Here is a 23029-nt window from a genome sequence, read left to right as displayed (position 1 = left end):
TTTTAAATGCCTAAAAGTCATCAAGGGTCTAAATCTGAGGGGCCGTGTTGAGCTTGAGGTCCTTGGGACCCCCTCTGATCAGCTATGATCTGGATGGAGCTTGCTAACAAGTCATGGGAATTTATTTTTTTAAGGAACATTTTCAACATTATTTTAACTATTAAAGTTTTTTATCCTACCTTTCCATCTCTAAAGAATGTCCAGGGCAGTCAACATTCATACAGTACTTTTAAGAATAAGTTTGATGAATCAACCAAGTGAAAAACAGTAGCACCGGCCCAAATATACCTGCGCACAAACCAATTATTGGCAAAATGAAAAACCTGCAAGAACAAAAACATATTCAAAGAATAATATCAAGGAGAAGGGCCGCTCAGATCTCATTGGGCAGAGAGTTCTACCAGCTGGGTATTTGCAATGGAAAAGACCCTTTCACACATATCAACTGTCAATCTAAAGGAAATGTCCAGTAGATTCCACAAAACTTACCTCAATAATTTGCCCAGTTAGAGGCACAGGAAAAAGAATCAACAGCCTGTGTCTTACATTTACAGATACAGTACAAGTCCCAACTCCCACACAAAGTATATGTTGACAGGTAATGTTCAGTTTAAAAATATAGTTGACTGCAGTCCGGTATGTTGCTGAAAATACACAACTTTATTGCAAATTCCCTTTCTTTGCACTTATCTCTTTGCGGGTCCAGTGATGTTTGAATTCTCCCATACAATATTGTTAATAGGAACATCACAGAAATAGAATCTTGCAGAACCTCCTTATAGCACAACAATAGAACTAATATTACAACAAAATAAGATCACATATTGGAGTATAAAAGGAAAAGGTAAAACCATTGGCCAGCTAAAATAAACAAAAAGAGTAGAAAATCTTTTTGGCCTTGAGGGCCACATGGAGTTGTATACTGGGAACCATTAATTCACATCTATACATGAAAGAACAATTTCGCCTCTACTCCCAGTGCAGAAAAACATTGCCTTTGCCCTGCTTGATAGACTGCACAGAGAGCAGCCAGGGCTGCATACGGCCTGCAGGTTGGCAAATTTGAGCTAAAGACCAAAAACAATCATGCAGCAGAGTGAAAAATAATCAGCTGATTAGGTCAAAGTCCTGCCTGAAGAACAATGTATGCTAGTGGAAAGTCATTAGAGGGGTTTAAATGGGCCTCCAGGAAGTCAACCCTTAGCACATTCCTAAGAAATTTACCTAAGATGGTGGGATGCAGAGAAGATCCTCACCAGAATAACTTAATATATGGGCAGGTTTATATCGGAGAAGATTATTAAAGTTATACATTTTGAAGATTGAACTCGTATTCCTACTTATATGATGAAAATATTGTCTATCCTCCACTACTACCCCATATTAACCACAAGCAACTAGGCATAAAGCAGATCTGACAATAAAGATACACATTGTCCTGCTAAATGGTGAAGATAACCTTATACTTGGTAAATGATTATTTATATTCACTCACTATTTATTCTGAAAGCAATCACAACAAAACACCATGTGAGTATACAAAGTGGTAAGTGGGACAGGGGGAGGGGTTAAATATGCTCTCTGTTCCTGTTTTTGAAAATGCAAATAATAAATTTTAAAAAGTAAATAAACACCATGTGAGTAAACTGCTGGTCTCTATCATAAATCCAGGGAACAACGTAATTGACTCAGCATGTACTGTACACTCAGATACAGTACCAGGGTCTGGGCAGCACAAGAACAGGATTAAGCTAACCAGCTTTCAAATTGACACAATTCAGGATGCTATCTCTTCTGTCACATATTTATCCTTTCATTACAGACAAGAACTGAAAACTAAAAACATATTCTCATTTATCACTGTCACCAACCTTTTTTGGATCTGGGGGCACACATGGAATTTGAAGAAGAAGCCAACAATGCCAGTCACAAAATGGCTGCTGCCAGGGGGTGTTGCCTAACACAAAATGGCTGCCACCTCCAAAAGAAAGCTTCAGGAACATAAAATGGTTCAAATAAAGAAAATCTATTCAGTTGTGTTGTCGCTTACAAGAAAAGTTTGAAAAAAGTATTGGTTATTATGTTGTCTATTGCTGGTGTGCTGCTATAGATTACAACTAAAAGATAAAAGATAATTGAATCTAGAAATAATTTTGAATTACTATAGGTAGCCCATAGTCACAAATAAACAGACATAATTTTTGATAGTTGGAAAGATTTTTTTTTCTTTGCTCTTTTTATGGAACAGAAAAGAACATAAATACAAGCACACACAAAATATTTTTTAACTCACCAGAGCAGTAATTCATCAATACTAGCCCAGACTAGTGTGATGTTTCTGCCTTTGCACTGTGCTCTCCCTGCCCCAAAGAAATTGGGAGCAATTCCTGCTGTGGTCCAGGCAGGAGGAATAGGTGATAATAATGAGGACACATCCGAAATGGAGCCTCCCCAATAAACCACTTGGACCAGCAAAGAAAAAGGTAATAATAATGATAATGGGTTGCATTTAGCTAACTTTCATCCTGAGTGGACTCACTTTAGTTAATGGCCATGGCTGAGATGAATTTCCATGCTTCTTCCCTACACACTTTTCCCAAAAGAACTTCTTAAGTAGCTGTTTAAAAGAGTACCTGCACATTTTGCTTCACAATACCATAGCTGCCAAGTTTTCCCTTTTCTCGCGAGGAAGCCTATTCAGCATAAGGGAAAATCCCTTTAAAAAAGGGATAACTTGGCAGCTATGCAATACATCCAGAAAATCTAAGTAATTACCAGCCAGCTGCCACGTTCCCCTTCTTGGGCAAGGTCATATGTGGGCGGTCACAGACCAGAGCCATGTGTTCTTGGAATAAACTTAAGTTCTTGACCCATTTCAACTGAGGGTTTAGGCCTGGTTTTAGGCTTTGGTTTTGGACCAAACTGCTTTGGTCGTACAGTATGACGACCTCTGTTGGGAGATAGGGGAAATGTGTCCCTGTTAATTCTCATTTACCTCTCTCCTTGATGCAAAAATTAGGAACATTGCCAAATATTTCTTCAAGATCTTTGCCTGGGGCAGACAGAATTTTCACTCCTACACCGCAGTTCCATGAGAAGCAGGAATAATATAAAGATTAAAGGTAAAGGTAAAGGGACCCCTGACCATTAGGTCCAGTCGTGACCGACTCTGGGGTTGCGCGCTCATCTCGCATTAATGGCCGAGGGAGCCAGCGTATAGCTTCCAGGTCATGTGGCCAGCATGACAAAGCCGCTTCTGGCAAACCAGAGCAGCACATGGAAACGCCGTTTACCTTCCCGCTGTAGCGGTTCCTATTTATCTACTTGCATTTTGACATGCTTTCGAACTGCTAGGTTGGCAGGAGCTGGGACCAAGCAACGGGAGCTCACCCCGTCACAGGGATTCGAACCGCCGACCTTCTGATCAGCAAGTCCTAGGCTCAGTGGTTTAACCACAGCACCACCTGGGTCCCTGCAATATAAAGATTACCTTAATATAATTCAGATTGCCGGAAAAAATATCAACAACCTCAGATATGCTGATGACACAACCTTGATGGCAGAAAGTAAGGAGGAATTAAATAACCTTTTAATGAGGGTGAAAGAGGAGAGCACAAAATATGGTCTGAAGCTCAACATCAAAAAAACTAAGACCATGGCCACTGGTCCCATCACCTCCTGGCAAATAGAAAGGGAAGAAATGGAGGCAGTGAGAGATTTTACTTTATTGGGTTCCATGATCACTGCAGATGGTGACAGCAGTCATGAAATTAAAAGACGCCTGCTTCTTAGGAGAAAAGCAATGACAAACCTAGACAGCATCTTAAACAGCAGAGACATCACCTTGCCGACAAAGGTCCATATACCGGTAGTTAAAGCTATGGTTTTCCCATTAGTGATGTATGGAAGTGAGAGCTGGACCATAAAGAAGGCCAAAGAATTGATGCTTTTGAATTATGGTGCTGGAGGAGACTCAGAGTCCCATGGACTGCAAGGAGATCAAACCTATCCATCCTTGTTGTGTATTGAGTCAAAGGATTTTATATCTGCATTACTATTGTCTGTATGTGCTTTAGGGTAAAGTAACTGCCTTTTGGTTCCAGGGGGTACAGCTACTATTGGTTCATTTAAGCTGCTGTATTTGGATCCTCTGTCTTATTGGTTCCCTCCAAAAGGCAGCACTGTGATTGCCTGATATTGTTCCCTCCAAAATGTATCCCTTTCTAGCTAGTCCCCTGTCCCTATAAATGTAGCCTTCCTGCCCTCAGAGTCAGTCTTGTTCACTTTAATAAAGAGCTGTTACTAGAGAACTGTCTCCAGCATGTTATGTCAAGAGAGCTGAAATCACAAACCCCACGTCACAACAACTGGCGACGAGGATGGGATCCGGAATGCTGAGGAGCGGTTAAACACAGCCCTGCCTCAGAGTCCGGATTGCAGCTTAGAACAAGACTCACTGGCCAGCTGAGAAGACGACCCTGCCCGCTAGGACAATGGAGAGTCCAAGGGTATTGGAGCCCTTCCAGCCATCAGAGCCCCACACATGGGAAGACTACGTCGAACGCTTCGAGTTCTTTGCAGTGGCTCAAGGGATCACCGATGCCAGCAAAAGAAGGGCCACATTCCTGAGCTACTGTGGGCCCGAGACCTTCAAGCTGGCCAAGGCATTACTTGCTCCAGCGAAGCTGAGTGAGACATCTCTCAAAGATATTCTTGCCTGCCTAACAAGCCACTTGGCGCCTACTGAGACCAAGATGGCCCGGCGGATGGAGTTCCATAAGAGGCAGCAGCATGCTGGGGAGTCTGTATCCACATTTCTGGCTGAACTCCGGAAGCTCGCTCAGCACTGCGGCTTCCAAAATCTGGAAGAGACTCTCCTGGATCGGTTTATTGGTGGTCTGAGCAGCAAGAAAGCCAGAAGACGCATCGTGGCTAAAGAAGAGGTTACCCTTGCTTCAGCCTTGAAGGAGGCCACCGCCACGGAGAATTATGAAAGAGAGGAGCTTGATGCCAGTCGCAAGGCCACTAAGCCACAGATAGAAGTTGCGCATGCCATGGACGAGCTAGAGGCTACTCCGAGCCAGAGCCCAGTCCGTGGGGTCGAGTTGGTGCGTCAGGCCTGCACAGTGCACAAAGATCGCCGAGGCAGTTGCCCAGGTTGTGGCGGAAACCATGAGCGGAAGAGTTGTCGTTTCAGGGATGCTATGTGCCGGACGTGCGGAAAGACGGGTCACATCGCCAGGGTCTGTAGATCGGCGGCGTCGGGAGCAACAGGAGCACCTAGACTGGAGCATCGCAGACCGCCCACAGCAACTCGTTTTCTAAAGGACTGCCACTACGTAACGGAGATCAACGGGAGGGCCGTGCAGTTTCCAGCGCAAGGCAAGGCACACGTCAAGGTGAAGATTGAGGGTCAGCAGTGCGACATGGAGGTGGACTCCGGATCTGCATTCACCATCGTGTCGGACCAGACCGCAAAGACATTCTTCCCCAGGGGTAAGTTGCCCCCTCTGGAGCCCTTCCCGGCAACCTTGCAGTCGTACTCAGCAGGCCGCATCCATGTTATGGGAATGTGTGCCGTGAGAGTACAGTTCCGGGACAAACAGGCTGTACTCAAACTGGTGATTGCGAAGGGCAGTCGCCCCAGTCTCCTGGGCACTGACTGGTTCCCCGCCCTGGGACTGAGTATCTCAGGGCTTAATTCAATCCAAACCTGCCCTGAGATGAGCGAGGCATTATGCAAGGAATTTGCTGGTCTCTTTAATGGAAAACTGGGTTGTTATAAAGGGCCCCCAGTTGACTTCGAGTTGGACCCCGGTGTGGCCCCAATCCGACTCAAACCAAGGCGAGTGCCATTTGCACTGCAACCCAAGATCGAGGCAGAGCTGGATAAATTGGTCAAGCAGGGAGTTCTCTCACCCGTGGACTCTGCTAAGTGGGAGACTCCAATCGTCACGCCCCTTAAAGCAAATGGGGAAGTCAGGATATGTGCAGATTACAAATGTACTATCAATAAGGCACTCAGGGGAAACTCATACCCCATTCCAGTCGTATCACATCTGTTGGCTAAACTGGCTGGGGGCAAGGTGTTCGCCAAAATTGACCTGGCACAAGCTTACCAACAGCTGCCAGTAACCCCACAATCAGCGGAAGCACAGACTATTGTCACACATAAAGGGGCGTTCAGAGTTAACAGATTACAGTTCGGAGTTTGTGTGGCCCCAGGGATTTTTCAAGGGCTCATGGAACGCCTGTTAAGAGGTCTGCCGGGGGTCTTGCCATTTTTTGATGACGTTTTGATTGCTGGAAAAGACCCACAGGAACTGGTTGCGCGTGTCCGTGCAGTGTTGCTCAAGTTCAAGGAGGTGGGGTTGCAACTGAAAAAAGAAAAATGCAGTTTTGGGGTGCCAACTGTGGATTTCTTGGGGTTTAAAATTGATGCATCAGGCATCCACCCCACAGATGCTAAGATTAAGGCCATCATCGAGGCTCCACGACCACAGAACAAGACGGAGTTGCAGTCATTCCTGGGACTTATTAACTTTTATCATTCGTTCTTACCCCAGAAAGCTTCGGTAGCTGAACCATTACATAGACTATTGCAGAAAAAGAATGTGTGGCGATGGGGGCGGGAGCAGCAGAAGGCTTTTGACTCCTTGCGAGGTATGCTGAGTAGCAGGAGCGTCCTTGCTCATTATGATGAGTCAAAGCCGCTGGTCCTGGCATGTGATGCCTCTCAATACGGTCTGGGGGCTGTGCTGAGTCATAGGGAACCGGATGGGTCGGAAAAGCCCATCTCTTTCTATTCCCGTACGTTGTCGCCCACAGAGCGCAACTATGCTCAAATTGATAAAGAGGCACTGGCTATTGTGTCCGGAATCAAAAGGTTCTATGATTATTTGTACGGTCGCCATTTCTCCATTGAAACGGACCACAAACCACTGTTAGGGTTGTTCAACCCAAACAAACAAACGCCACAAATTCTCTCCCCCAGAATGTTGCGTTGGTCAATATTCCTGAATGGGTTCCAGTACACCTTGACCCATGTGCCGGGGAAACAGTTGTGCCATGCTGATGCGCTGAGTCGATTGCCCCTTCCTGGCGGGAGCAATGAGGATCCTGCTCCGGCGGAGCACATTATGATGCTAGAAACACTTCCGGGGGCTCCTGTAACAGCTACGGATATAGCTGAGAAAACTAGGAAAGATGCTGTTCTCTCCCGTGTGCTCACTTGGGTGGGGAGGGGGTGGCCAGGTGGTCCGCATGAAGAAAAATTCAGGCCTTATGCGACAAGGCAGCATGAATTGTCCATGCATAAGGGTTGTCTCCTATGGGGAGATAGGGTGATCATCCCAGCACCACTGAGAAACAGGGTTCTTGAGACGCTTCACATGGGACACCCGGGAATGGTCAGGATGAAGTCGCTAGCCCGATGTTATGTGTGGTGGCCTGGAATGGACCAGAACATAGAACAATGGGTACGAACATGCAAGGCATGCCAAGAGGTGCGGCCAGAAGTGGCCAGAGCACCAGTCCACTGGTGGGAGCAGTCCAGGACTCCCTGGAGCCGGCTGCACATAGATTTTGCTGGGCCATTCCAAGGGAAGGTCTTTTTGGTTATCGTTGATGCATATTCCAAATGGTTAGAAGTGGCGATGGTCCCTAGCATGGCATCAGCTGCCGTAATCAAGGTGTTGAGGCAGCTGTTTGCAACCCACGGGTTACCTGAGACCATTGTATCAGATAATGGGGCAGCTTTTGTATCCCAAGAATTCAGGGCGTTCTTGGCTGATAACTTTATAAGAGGGGTCACATCCGCGCCCTTTCACCCATCCTCCAATGGGCAGGCTGAGCGCATGGTAAGAACAGCCAAAGAATCCATTGCGCGCTTAATGGAGGGTAACTGGTCGGCTCGCATTGCGCGAATGTTATTTTTGCAGCATGCGACGCCGTGTACTGCGACGGGCAAGTCGCCAGCTGAGCTGCTCTTAGGTAGAAGACTGGTAACGGTGCTGGATTATGTCCACCCAGATAAAATGCCAAACCGTAATTCAAGAGCAACCCCCCAGGCTGAGACTGACACAACAAGGTATCTCGCCCCTGAAGATCTGGTCTGGGTGAGGAACTATTCACGAGGTCCGCGGTGGGTGGCCGGTGTGATCACCCGGGCTAGTGGACCTGTGTCCTATTATGTGACCTTGGAAAATGGGCAAGTTTGGAAGAGACATATAGATCAGCTGAGGCGCCGGGCGCTCAGCAGGGAGGAGTCAGATAATTCATCCCTGGCTAATGACGCACAGCTGCAAGACCAGAGTGAAAATGGTCCAGAGGTACAGTCACCAGGGGCTTCAGCAAATGAACCAGGGTCTGCTAGTCCTCAGGATGACGAGGTACAGGTAGGGGACCCTGAGATGTCTGGGACTCCATCTGTTCCTGACGAAACTCGTATAGCAGCCCCTCCACCACAGGTAACACCCAATCCAGAACCTGCAACACCTGTTGTCAGGAGATCAAGTAGAAGTTGTAGGACCCCACAGTACCTGAGGGATTACGTCTGCTGTGCTCACTAGGGGGGGAGGGGTGTTGTGTATTGAGTCAAAGGATTTTATATCTGCATTACTATTGTCTGTATGTGCTTTAGGGTAAAGTAACTGCCTTTTGGTTCCAGGGGGTACAGCTACTATTGGTTCATTTAAGCTGCTGTATTTGGATCCTCTGTCTTATTGGTTCCCTCCAAAAGGCAGCACTGTGATTGCCTGATATTGTTCCCTCCAAAATGTATCCCTTTCTAGCTAGTCCCCTGTCCCTATAAATGTAGCCTTCCTGCCCTCAGAGTCAGTCTTGTTCACTTTAATAAAGAGCTGTTACTAGAGAACTGTCTCCAGCATGTTATGTCAAGAGAGCTGAAATCACAAACCCCACGTCACAACAATCCTGAAGGAAATCAGCTCTGAGTGCTCACTGGAAGGACAGATCCTGAAGCTGAGGCTCCAATACTTTGGCCACATTGGGAAAGATGGAGGGCACAAGGAGAAGGGGACGACAGAGGATGAGATGGTTGGATAGTGTTCTCAAAGCCACCAACATGAGTCTGACCAAACTGCAGGAGGCAGTGCAAGATAGGAGTGCCTGGTGTGCTCTGGTCCATGGGGTCACAAAGAGTCGGACACGACTGAACGACTAAACAACAAAAACAACCTATTTCAGTTGATGGTCACTCAAAATGGTTTGATCAAAATTGCTTCTACACATTGTGAAGCAAAATAATTATTTTATCAGCTTTCTCTAAAATTAAAAAGTGGACCAAGCTCACATTATATTGGCTTGGCCATATTGCCAGAGTCAAAGTGATGCTACTGCTGGAAACCAATGTCCCCACTGTGGAAGGACGTGTGGATCCATAATTGGCCACCACAGTCACTTATGGACCCATTGTTAAAACCGTGTTTATGGAAGACAATCTTACTCGGCTATGAGTGATTGCCAAAGAAGAAGAATAACTGCTATGCCTCCTTGAAATTATTATAACAATGACTCAAGCAATAGCTAACAATGATACTTAAATTTATTCATCTAAATAGGAAGCCTCAGCTAACTTGCCACCCATTGTACAGGCCCACAGCACAGGGAGGTGTGGCAGTAACCATTTTGAAATGATTGTGATGTGACCAATCTATATAACACACATATCCCCCCTTCTGTTGACTTCTTTAAAAAGTGTTCTGGATAACAATGGAACATTAAATGGGCAGGGAATAGCTGAGGCTAACCATTCCAAAAATTATCTATACAATCTCTAGACAATTTCTCAAATCCCTTTCGGAGCTCAAGGTCTGGAAAGAATGGGCAAACAAATTTACTCCTTTAATATCACCCATGGCGTTCTTGATCTTTCACCATGGAATTACTATGAGCCAACACTCCTGGAGCATTAGTACAAAACCAAATAGCTCTTGACAAGCTCCAACTTGAAATTCATCATAAATAATAACTCCCGAGGTCTCCCTGGCAACCTTATGAGATGCAATTAAGGCCTTTATCAGAAGTAATAAAGCCTTATGACAGCTAAACAGGTGCTCCTAGGGTGAATGTGGACTTCCCTCTGGGTCTGCTGCCACCTTCACTTTTGAGGTCTGGGGGACAAAGGAGAACTGGAGGTCAAAGCGGGGCTCAGGATGTGTCTGGAGGGGTCACTGGGGGGGGGCTTCACTTTGCATTTGCCACCACTGATGCACACACAAGAGGATCCAGCAGGAATAAGTTGGGTTAGAGCTCTCGTCCATGGGCACACTTGCCGTGACAGTGAACAATTCAATATTATCCATCTCTCTGAGGGGCAGGTGTGATTTCTGTAGTGTTCCAGCGTAGAAAGAGACTTGAAGCATTTCTCAAATTTTACAAGTCATGGACATTGGAATTCTTTACTGCTGACTTGTGCCAGGGGCGGACTTTGGTAATATGGTGCCCTGAGCAAGGAAACCCGCCCTGCCCCACCAAATATTCCTTAACTTCACAGTAACTGTACAATGGTACCGTTGCTTTTTTATGGATCTTCTCAGTATTATTATTTTGTGCCCCCTTAGCTTGGTGCCCTGTGAGTGGGAATTGCCCACACCACCCTAAATCCGGTGCTGTTTGTGATACTGTCTTTGAGAAAAGTAAAAGTAGGAGTGTCTGAGCACTGCCTTCTGGGGCAAATCATGAAGAGAAAGGGGTTTGTATTTTTGCTGCTCTTAGACCTGGAACTGAAAAGGCTCCTGATTTGGAGGGTAGCTTGGAAGCACAGAGGGAGCATTGTCCTAGCAGTGATTTTTCTGGTTACACAATACACTGGCTGTTTCTTTGTGAAATCAAGCTTTGCCCTCATTTTCTGCTCTCACACAGAGTTGCCTGTAGCTCTGTCAGTGGCTGGGGGTGCTTACTAGGAAGTGACTGCTATTGTTTATTGCTATGGCATTATTGTGAAGTATGGCATCACCACTCTGAGGGACACAAGTCCAAAAAGCAAAAAGACAACAATATAGTTAGTGCTTGGCCTGTGATAGCAATAGCAGAGCCAGCTGCCAAATATGTCGTCGTACCTTGGTTTTTGAACGTCTTGTGATTCGAACATTTTAGCTCCCAAATGCCGTGAACTTTTTTTGGAAGCCAAACGTCCAACTCGGCTTCCATGGCTTCTGATTTAGTGTAGTAAGCCAATTGGAAACCACGCCTTGGTTTTCAGAAGTCGAACAGACTTCCAGAACAGATTCTGTTTGAGAACCAAGGTACGACTGTATTACCATTTATATACCTACCAATTAAGTATTGTATGTGCTTCATATAGGGTATATTGATGAACTCTGTAGTAATAATTTAGTAAGATTATTACTCTGGTCCTCTTATGCAACAATCCTGAAATATACACCAGTACTGCTGAGAGAAAATGGCTTAGTTAGTTTGGGGCTGTGTTGAGATTTATGAGTCACATTCCTCCTAAAAGAGGGGTGGGGAACCTGTTGTCCTCCAGATGTTGTGGACTATGCTATGCAGGTGAGAAAGAAGGGATGCCTGCCTGGCATACCACAATGTGTCCCACATAGGGCTTTCTTTGAAGAGTATTCAGAAACTGCAATTGGTCTAGGATGCGTTGCTGAGGCTGCTGGCTGGCACTTGCCTACGAGACGATATAACATTTGTTCTCTAGGAACTATGCTGGTTATTAGTTAGTCGCTATGATCAATTCAAAGTGTTCTTTAATTTGTGATTTGACTGAATTCTTGTATAGATTGATGTTAATTTTGTGGGTGACTTTTGGAAAACAGTAGGCTACAAATGAGAAGAAAATATAAAGGAAAGGAAAGCTGGAGACATCCCAACCTATAGCCCCCATTCAACCACTACATTATACCAGTTATTTCATGCAGCTTTAGAAACATGCAGATCGAGCCAAGGTAATAAATTTATTCTGTGTGAAAACAATGAGGGGGCAAAGGTACCATCCAAAACATGTTTGTTAAAGTAACTATGTCACATGCAGTAGAACCAGTTGTGAAACCACAAAAAAAAGTATGTGATGTCTTGCTCAATACAAGAGGACAACACTTCCAATTACAGAAGCAGCATTATGCAGGAATGGTCTCCTTGTAATAATTTTGAAATAAAGATGTGGCAAAACATTGACCTGGAACTAGCAGCTAAGGTGTACCTAAATCCCAAAGCCCCAGAAAGGATGATGCTCAGTTCATGGCACCAAGAGAACAGAGGCTGTTTCCTTTCAACAATACCATTCACTAAGAGCTTCAATGCCTGTAATAATGGAATAACTAAGAAAGTACAATGGTAAAGTGGCTAGATTCAAAACCAATGAATCAAAATCAGAAATAATGTACATGGATATTCTCACTCCAATCAATCAATCAATCAAAACAGACCAGTTGTAAAATCTGCCACAAGGTAGATAGAGTGCCCATAACTAAAAATCTGTCAGGAAAGAAAATAAACTTCACACTAAGTTAAGCTTTGAATTTAGGCCAGAAACAAATTTGGCAGCCAAACAGACAATGTAATGCTGTAGTTTTAAAATCAGAACTATAGGCACCAGTTAAAAACTTTTGAACCAGCTGAAATGTACAATTGCCGTGGCAGGCAACCTCACAAAGCATACATTATAATAATCTAATCAGACTGTTGGTAAACCCGTCCTAACCTATTGCCAGGGTCAGCACAAAACATTTTATAACCAGAAACTGGCCCAGCCGTGCTTCTGCCTCCTTACTGTTGCTTTTTGCCTTCTTTCTTATTTCCACTTCCTACCACCTGAGCAGTTGGGCAGAATTGACATTGGGCAGGTAGCAGGTCCTGTGCGCAGTTAAAGAGATCACAAATCTAGTAGATATTCAGGATAACCTCACCAGTGTAAAGTGCCACCTATGCAGAAGTTTTAATGAGGATTCCCTGATTTTTGCATAAACCTATCTCAATGGTCTCTTGGACCACGAAGCTGTCCGTATTTTGTTTGGTATTTGCACTTCTAGGTCCATCTCCCTAAGTTAAGAGGGTAGAAAAGGACATGCTTCACAAACTGGATCCAACATTTCTATATCTACCCATTGTTTACCGTATTATATGTGGATCAATGACATCAAATCCTTTGAATCCTTGTAATAACTTAAGAACCACTTTCTCCCCAATTTGAGCGTAAGTTCAGTATTACAGGCCCTGCTCTGTGTCCACTGGCATTAGATTTAAGAGTGGGCACAAGGGATACCTGTCTCTTTTCTTTAATGGTACCTTGATTACAGAACAGCCCTCTCAGGGGAGATCCAATTGGCTCTAGCTTCGCTTGGCTCATTTATTCCTGCAGGGTTTTGATTATCATATATTAATTCTGATCTGCAGTTGTTGCCTCTGGTTTCTATTCTTATGCTGACAATTCTCTTTAATGCAATTAATTTTTGTATGTTTTAAATAATTCTTCTATGCAGTTTATTTATTGGGCCTGTTTAACACACAGGTCAGTAGCTGTCTGATTCCTGGGAGTCACTTTAAAGCTGCACATTTTGTAGGAGCAAGCTTGTAGATAATTTATGGGACTTCAGTTGGAGTAGGAGTAAAGAGGCATAGCAGTTTTGGAAGTATAACAATCACACTTGAAATCTCTCCTAGGATTCCAGTAGAATACAGCAGTATTATTATTGTTTAATGTACTTCCCTCGCTGTGCAATCATCTATTTAGCTAAAAAGGGGGAGGGGAAATAGCAGTGGATCAAAACAACACATTCAAAGATGTCAATAAAATAATTATTGCATTGACACTGCTCCTTCAAGTTTTTCCAGCACATTTGCTCTAATTGAGCCAAAATTGATTGCAGTTAATAGCAGTGTAATCATTTCCTTCATTATGTAAACAGGAAGAGATTTTCTATCTAGTTGTGGCAACAGAACTTGAAGATATACTGGCATTAGGGATCCGTGGAGGTAGAGCATCACACTTATGCTAGCATAACATTACTTGCTTTAACCGGATTTAACTCCACCAGTACTTAGGCACTAAAAAGGAATACTTTATACAAACATCCAAGGAGAATAACAAATATCGGCATATAAAAAAAAATTCCTTCCAGTAGCACCTTAGAGATCAACTAAGTTAGTTATTGGTACGAGCTTTTGTGTGCATCCACACTTCTTCAGATACAGTACACTGAAACAGTCTGCTGGCTGGGAGGGTGGGGAAGGCCAAAGGAAAGAGGCTGACCACCTGGGCCTAATCCTCACTTCGTTTCCTCCTATTGAAACTCATGGTGGCCTGCCCCCCCCCCCCCCGGTCGAGCTTCCAGTTGCGAACTAACATACAGTATTATTTCTCTTTTGCAGTTTTGCAGTGTGTGCACATTTAGGTTGTTTGGTTCTGTCTCAGCTCTTATTATATTAATTCTAATTATCAATTAGCTTAAAAAAAACCCCCAAAAACCGATTATTTTCCAGCCTTTAGCAAGTTCAGTCTTTCATATAGTATAGCCTTTGATCAAAAGGTCAGGGGTGGTCAGATGCCACAATATCACCTGCAATGGCTTCTGAGCAGGAAGGTGTCTCTCCCCATCGCACACGTAAGGGCATAGCGAGAGGCACTCCTAGCAGTGCTGTAAAAGCAGCTAGTAAGATCAAGAAAGGGGCCTTGTAAGGGTCTGGTGACTTCTGTTTCAATGTATCTGAAGAAGTGTGCATGCACAAGAAAGCTCATAACTAACTTAGTTGGTCTCTAAGGTGCTACTGGAAGAAATTTTTTTATTTTGTTTTGACTACAGCAGACCAACACGGCTACCTACCTGTAACTAGAACTATGGAAGGCACCACACTGAGCCACATGAAATGGAAGTCCATGTCTATCAACCTCACCAAGAAACTTGCAGAGGTACAGACTGACAACTTAATAAGGGTCTGGGGACTTCTGTTTCAGGGTATCTGAAGAAGTGTGTATGCACATGAAAGCTCATACCAATAACTAACTTAGCTGGTCTCTAAGGTGCTACTGGAAGGATTTTTTTTATTTTGTTTCGACTACGGCAGACCAACATGGCTACCTACCTGTAACTAAATACCGGTATTGATATACAGTATTGCTAATATTCATCTTCTCAGAATCCATACCAATAGCTGCCAAATTTGTTTCTGGCCTAAATTCAAAGCTTAACTTAGTGTGAAGTTTATTTTCTTTCCTGACAGATTTTTAGTTATGGGCACTCTATCTACCTTGTGGCAGATTTTACAACTGGTCTGTTTTGATTGAGTTTACCAGTACTTGGGTCACAGTCTCCAGGTTCTTGTTTCCAAACGTTGCAGCTTGCATAGAAGGGCAAGTCTGAGGAAAGCATTCCTGGCCACAGATGTCACCTGTGCATCTGTGCACAGTCCGGTCGAAGAATACCCCCAAGACACAGGTGTGATATTTCAGGGGGGGAATGGGGAACCTGCCACTCTTAATATGTTATTAGACTGTAACTCAACTGTCTCACCTGCATAGCCAATGGTCAGGGACAATGGGTGTTTTAGTCCACAACATCTGGAGGACAACAGGTTCTCCACCCCTCCTTTAGGAGGAATGCGACTCATAAATCTCAACACAGCCCCAAACTAACTAAGCCATTTTCTCTCAGCAGTACGGTGTATATTTCAGGATTGTTGCATAAGAGGACCAGAGTCACTGAGCCACATGAAATGGAAGTCCATCAACCTCACCAAGAAACTTGCAGAGGTACAGACTGACATCTTAATAAGGGTCTGGGGACTTCTGTTTCAGTGTATCTGAAGAAGTGTGCATGCACATGAAAGCTCATACCAATAACTAACTTAGCTGGTCTCTAAGGTGCTACTGGAAGTAATTTTTTTTTATTTTGTTTCAACTACGGCAGACCAACATGGCTACCTACCTGTAACTAAATATTGGTATATTGCTAATATTCATCTTCTCAGAATCCGTACCAATAGCCTGCCTCAGGATTCCAGATCCAAATCCTTCATAGGAATTTTGGTTCAACTCCAACATCTGGGGGTGCAAGGATAAGGCACCTCCTTCAGATAAGCAAGAAGGAATCCATGCTTTAAAGTATGGCTGCTGCAAATGTCTTCTGTTTCATTCCTCCCCTTTTATTCCTCACAACATGGAGAAACCGTATTAATAATCCTTCCCCTTCATCAGCTAGTTGCTAAAGTATAAGGTATGCAGAAAGCAAGGGAGGTGTTGGCCTCAGACTCCAAAACGAAGATAAACTCCCACCATGCACAGATGAAGGTGACAGGGAAAAGCCACTTTTACGAAGAGCAGCAGGTTACTGCTGGTCAAACATTAAAGGCAAATTGATAGCAAAGTTCATTTGGTTGGGTAGGAAGGCAAGAGTGAATAAAATAGGAAGAGAAATCTGTAATAAAAGAGAACTGGAAATTGCTTGCTTGAAAATATATTATGAAACGGGTGATGAAAGTATTAGAGCAATGGAAATCAGGCAGTGCAAACAAATATAAGTAGACATGAATCCCTAAACAGAACAGGGGAAATGGTGCAATGGAGAAAATTACGTTGTTAATGTGGGCTTAAATATATGGGACAAACATTGAGAAGTTTTGACACCTAGCACATTGGCAATTGCACCCATACTAAGAGGATGAAAGATGGACATTTAGAGGATATGGCAATAAAGATATATGAGTAAATGTGAAGAGTGGGAGAAAATAAAATGAGAAGATTTATATGGGACAAGTTCTAATACTGCCTATTTTCCATTTTATTCCATTCAAATAAAAACCTTTTTAAATACGTTGAGACAAAAGGTTTATGCAATGTTATTTCTACTCAGAGTAGACTGATGGAAATTAGTGTACATGACTCTGTTGACACCATTAATTTCAATAGGCCTACCCTTTGACTGGGTAGAATATTGCCTGCACATTTTCCTTCCCAGTGAGGCAATTGGTAAGAGCCTCCTTATCTTCATACCTTAAAAACAAAAACAAGCGCTTTTCCTCTGCTGCTGCCACCGCCATCTTGTGCCGGAGTCGCTCTGTGGTGGCTGGCGAGGTCTATCCGTCGCCATCTGGCCACAGCCTTGCTGCCTGTTCTCAGGGATTGATCCTGGGGGACCCACCCCGACATGAGAGCTAAGTGGCGAAAGGAGCGAATGCGCAGGCTGAAGCGCAAAAGGAGAAAGATGAGACAGAGGTCCAAGTACAGTAGATGTCTCACAGTGCTACTGAAGCTGCAGAACCAGAGCATGGAAGGGCGGAGCTTGAAAAGCTGATTTCCAGATAACACCTTCTATTTGCTGCTGCTAGAAGACTCCTTGCCTATCTTCAGGAGATTCCATTTTAAAGCTTAGGAGCAGTGATATTTGATGTAGTGACTTTTTTTGGGGGGAGGGACAAAAAACAAGCACACCAGGAGATCTGGAGCCGTCACTTAAAAATCTTCCTCTTTGTCACTGGCTCACTGTGTGGTGTTGGGAACACTGCTCTGGTATCTTTTCAATCAAAGGGGTAGCCATCTAGCCAGGATCATTAATTGCCTTCTGCCTAGACCTAGGCAAGCTTACGCCAGTGGACAGTCAAGGACCTACATGCCAAGTCCAGTGGTTATAGGCATGACTATTCTGATTGTGTGTCATATTCTTCTTTCTTTGGTTTAGGCTTTTTTCATGATCCCAGATCTGGGCACCACATTGAAAATCAGGGGTGGGCTTTCCTCACCCCTAAAACCATTCCCTACCAGTCTCCTTTTTCTGGCTGGTTGGTTCCCCGAAGAGGGGCCCTCCTTTTATAGAGTAGGGATTAACTGCAATATTTTGTTGCCGGTCTCACACTAGTTAGTATCCTAACCCCTTGCCCAAGCTGCTCCAATGCAGCCCTGCAGGCTCTTTTAGTAAAAGTCCTGCCCTTAATTATATTTCCACAGAGCCCAGTACAGTGATGTCCTGCACCTGTTCATCAAAAACAACAGGGAATGACATCACTGCTTCCACTACAGAGAGATTCAAACAGACACATCAGTAATACACCAGAAAGAGGACTTATAGGCAGAAGGAAATGACAATGATCAATTGTGGAGTTGCACAGTCCATGCAAGCTGTAGAGAGTGTTTAGAAATGCTACAGCAAAGGTGCAGATTAAATGTGGTCCTCAGATAAACAGAAGGAAACAAATAGCAAAGCAAACTAACGTATAATCCACGATTGCTCAGTACATTTGCTGGAATTTAGTACTACTAAGATAGCAACTGAGGAAGTGAGGGTTGAAGTGAAAGCAGCAAATGGGAAAAGGATGCTTCCCCTTGCACCTTGCAACCCACATTTTCCACTCCAGGTTTGCTACTGGACATTTAGCTTGGCACTCAACCTTCAATTCCACAATGGTTGTCTATTATTTTTCAGCTGTTCAACGGAGATAACTCAGAACAGATCTGCAAAACCACCTTCCAACTCTGCCACATTCGTGTAAGTCCCTGTTAAGCCAGTAACATATGTGGACTGGGTCATAGGAACTTCAGAGACAAGGAGAAAAAAGATTTTCCTAAATCAGTAACAGTTTTGAAGAGATTATGGGGAAAATATAGAAATAAAGTAAATGTTCGCAAATAGAAAGTGTGGTATCTTACCCTTTTATGTTGAAATCTGTGCTGCTTTCTCTGCCACCCCCCCCCCATTTAAATAAAACTTTAAGCAGCTAGACAAGCAAAGATATCTGTATTCTTAGTGTAGTAATTAATGATTCACAGGAAGAAATTCATAACAAAGAAATCTGAAGCTGGTATATAATCATTTAACTCACTGAAGCAAAAGGTTTTAATAGCAGTGAAAGGATCTCAGTATAACAAATGCTGACATGTGTGAAGTAGTTCATCATGAGAATAAATAGTAATTGTAGATGTAAGGCTGACTTCTAACGGAACTAGGACCACTCAGAATAGATGTCTTATACTGTAGTCAGCTATTTGCTTCAAAATTGTATATTTGCATTAAAAAGTAAACAAATACCAGTATTCTGGCCTTTTAGATCATAGAGACTCCAAAATTAGAAAAGAGTGGTCATTACTTCCAAATGCAGCAAACAGGATCACATCTGCATAAAATTATCTATAAAATAAGTTTCTTTTCCATCTGTCTTCAGGCATTTGTTCCTTTAACTAATCCTAATCCACTCGTTTTCTTTAGGCTTTTCTCATTATTCCACCCCAGTCTGAAATATGCAGCTCCACTGTATGTTTTGTCATTTAAGAGGCTTGGCAACAGGATTTATTGTAATTGTTTCTTCCAATTAGGAGCTTTGGGTGGAGGCATTATGGAAGCCAAGTACATGAAGTTTACTTACCGTAAATGCTCCTATGGACATTGACATTCAAATGTTTCAAAACATTCTACAAGGCTGGTGAAGCAAAAATACCCACAACTAATCTGGGATATCTGTGACATGTAAACAAAGAAGACCTATACTTAACACAACCCTGTCATCTTAGACTCTAATTCCCAATAAACCTACATTGGCTTCTCTCTGATATTTGCACTCCCTGGAACACCATAACTTTACACTCAGTTTGTGCACTGGAAAGCATTCGTATTGGCATTGCTGCATTGTGAAAGCACTGAAATGGCAGCATGGTTTGATGGAGTGGAGGAATAGTGTCCAGTCTGAGACAAAATAAGTCTGCACAAAATAAGAAAAAGCTAGTACGTCTCAGATCAAGACCAAGTACTTATTAGTGCAGGAAAATAGTGTATTATAAACCTGGAATTCTCCAAAATATTAACACTAGCTCTCGCATTGGCAAAGTACCCTTTAGAATGGAAGACACTGGGTGACTAGCTAAGGAAGTAGGCAAAAGTCCAATAGCTATTGAAGAGCCATGTGTGATTTACAGTACTTCTGGTGATAGTTTCAGAACAGCATAAGGTGCAAACTTTTCTGAGAGATTCATGGGCAAGATTTATGTGTCAAGAGGCACAATACAAGGAGACAATAAGCATTAACAATAATTGTTGCAGAATGGTTGGTAACAGGTGGGCCTTTATAGACTGCAAGACTTTTATGCAATCAGTATTCCTCTACAAATATATACCGGGTATATGTGGTACCATTTCAATCAGCTGTTAAGATTAATGTTAAACCCATATATTTCCACTCCAGCAAGCAGAAACCTAATAGCAGTAGAGCACATCTTTGTTAACCTCTCTCCATTCTCTAAAGGCATAGCTTCTTCAGTTTGTTGTTGTTTACTCGTTTAGTTGACCCCATGGACTAGAGCACAGCAGGCACTCCTGTCTTCCACTGCCTCCCGCAGTTTGGTAAAACTCATGTTGGTAGCTTCGAGAACACTGTCCAACCATCTCGTCCTCTGTCGTCCCCTTCTCCTTGTGCCCTCCATCTTTTCCAGCATCAGGGTCTTTTCCAGGGTCTTTTCTTCAGTTTATAAAGCTCTAATAAACCTAGAATATGGCAATCTTTTGCTGTGGGAGATTAACCTAGAGGTGCCGATACCAAATGAAATATGGGTGGCTTTGTTGTCCAACAGACCATTGAAATTAGTTTCTGCAAAAATCGGGGAATCCTCATTAAAACGTCTGCATACACCAGTGAGGCTATCCCAAATATCTACAGAAGTCAATCCTAATTGATGGAGAGGGTGTGCTTTCAAAGATAGATTTCCATATGTGGTAGTTTTGTGACATCAAAGCTTTCTGGAGTGCCGTTCTCAAAGAAAGAAGCTTGATATATAACAAAACAATTGAAATGTCTCCTGCATTAGCAGTACTTGGCCTTAAGATGCCACATGCTCAAGATTACCCAATTGATGATCTCTTAGGCTTCTATATGGAGGAGATGACTGCATATTGGAAAACTGATGTTGGGCTGAACATCGATTCTTGGTTGTACGTGTGTATGGTCAATAGCATTGGCTGAGAAACTATCATGTCAGGTCAGAGCAGCAAAGGGCAAACACAATCTCTATTCCTTTTAATCATATAGGGCAAGTGTTTATAGCTACCAATTAGTTTCCAGGCCCAATTCAAAGTGCTGTTTTTGACCTACAAAGCCTTAAACAGCTCAGGACTGCAATACCTCAAGGACCGCTTCTTTCCATATGAACCTACCCAGACCCTGAGATCATCCTCTGAGGCCCTCCTTCATGTGGCTCATCCTTGAGAGGTCCGGAGGGTGGCAAGATGAGAACGGGCCTTCTCTGCGGTGGCTCCGCCTGTGGAATGCTCTCCCTAGGGAAGTTCGTCTGGCGCCTTCATTATACACCTTTAGGCGCCAGGCAAAAACGTTCCTTTTTAACCAGGCCTTTGGTTGATTTGATTGACATCCTATGCCGTTTTAAAATGTGGTGTTTTTTTGGGGGGGGCGGGGGCTGTTATTGTTTTTATTTTGATTATATATTTTGATGTTTTATATTTTGATTTTGTTCTGTGAACTGCCCGGAGACCTCCAGGTATAAGGCGGTTAATAATAATAGTAATGATAGTAGCAATAATAATAATAATAATAATAATAATAATAATAATAATACTTTATTTGTATCCTGCCCTCCCCGGCCGAGGCCGGGCTCAGAGCAACTAAGATCATAAAATAATAATAATAATAATTTGTTGAATACTGTACATCAATTGCTCAGACAATTGGAATCCACCCAACATGGGTAGGAAAATGTGGCATTATCTTTTAGGGTAATCAAATGACACTTAATTACATAGTATGACAAGCCTGCAATTTTATCAAGGCAAGTTATATGTTGTTTAGTGTTGTAACAATTGGGGGTTTTTTTCAAAATAAATGAAAACATTATTCACCCCCCCCCCCCAATTTTTTTGTTGCAAAATACTCTACTGTAGGGATGGGTAGCCTCAGGCCAGTGACCAAATGTGGCCTTCCATGCCCCTGCGTCTGGTCCCAAGGAGACTCTTCGCAGGCTACACCTGCTCCTCGGCCCTAGCCCCTCCCTCAATGGACCTGTTTAGCACCTTCCTGGAATATTGTTGCATGGCTACAATGTGTCCTTGAATTCTGATGGTTTCTTGCTTGTCTGAAGAGAGGAAGGATGTGGGTGTGGGTGTATGCAGGCATGTAGAAACTAGCCTATTGTACAAAGGCAAAATTCACACTTTGTTTTGCCAATTGCCTAAAAGCAAATGAGGGCTGACAAAAGTTGCACACCCCGGCTCTACATGGATGGTATCATCTCTCAAGCAGTGTGCATCTTTTTGCACCAGCTTTAAGTCTTTCATATGAGTGGTAGAATAGATCATTGGGGTGTTTCTTCTATGAAAGTACCAAGCCTCTTGGGAGACTCTTGTTGTTGTTTAGTCATGTCCGACTCTTCGTGACCCCATGGACCAGAGCACACCAGGCACTCCTGTCTTCCACTGCCTCCCACAGTTTGTTCAGACTCATGTTCGTAGCTTCGGAGACTACAGATGTAGAAAACTCTGCTGAAGTCAGCAAGCAAGGACCAAGGTACATTGGTGGGAACTGGATGGAAGTAAACCACTGGGCAGACTGCACTGTACCAATGTACTGCAAAGAATTCATGAAGGCCAAAGAAGCATTTTTCCACACATCAAATTAGATGCACCTGGAATATTTTAAACTTCCCTTGCAGGGAAGAACAGTACAGTTCCTTCCTTTGAGTCAGCTAGGTTGCTCTTTGCATTACAGTTATTTCTAATGTTAAAGTTTCTTGCATCCTCCCTGTGGAAGACACTGAATATTTGGCTTTATCTTATCAATGGCCAAGGATCAATACAACCACAGACATCAAACTAGATAATCGCTTGATTCAGTGTTACTGGACTTAGACAATCTACGAAAGATACAAAGACAAATTCACATTGTTTTCCATGACCAGACCTTGGAAAAAATGCAGGATTCCCATCCATTCCATCTGGTTGCAGCAGAGAGGAGGGAAGCAAAGCTATTTAGTCTGCTCTACTGAAAAACCAGCTCTCTTTGGTTCTTCTGCCACCTAGTCTGCCACCTAGCAGTAGCAATTCTCTCAATTATTTCCATC

Source organism: Zootoca vivipara, chromosome 7 (genome assembly GCF_965207765.1).
Source record: "Zootoca vivipara chromosome 7, rZooViv2.hap1.1, whole genome shotgun sequence".
NCBI classification, from domain to species: Eukaryota; Metazoa; Chordata; class Lepidosauria; order Squamata; family Lacertidae; genus Zootoca; species Zootoca vivipara.
This window is presented reverse-complemented; position numbering follows the sequence as displayed.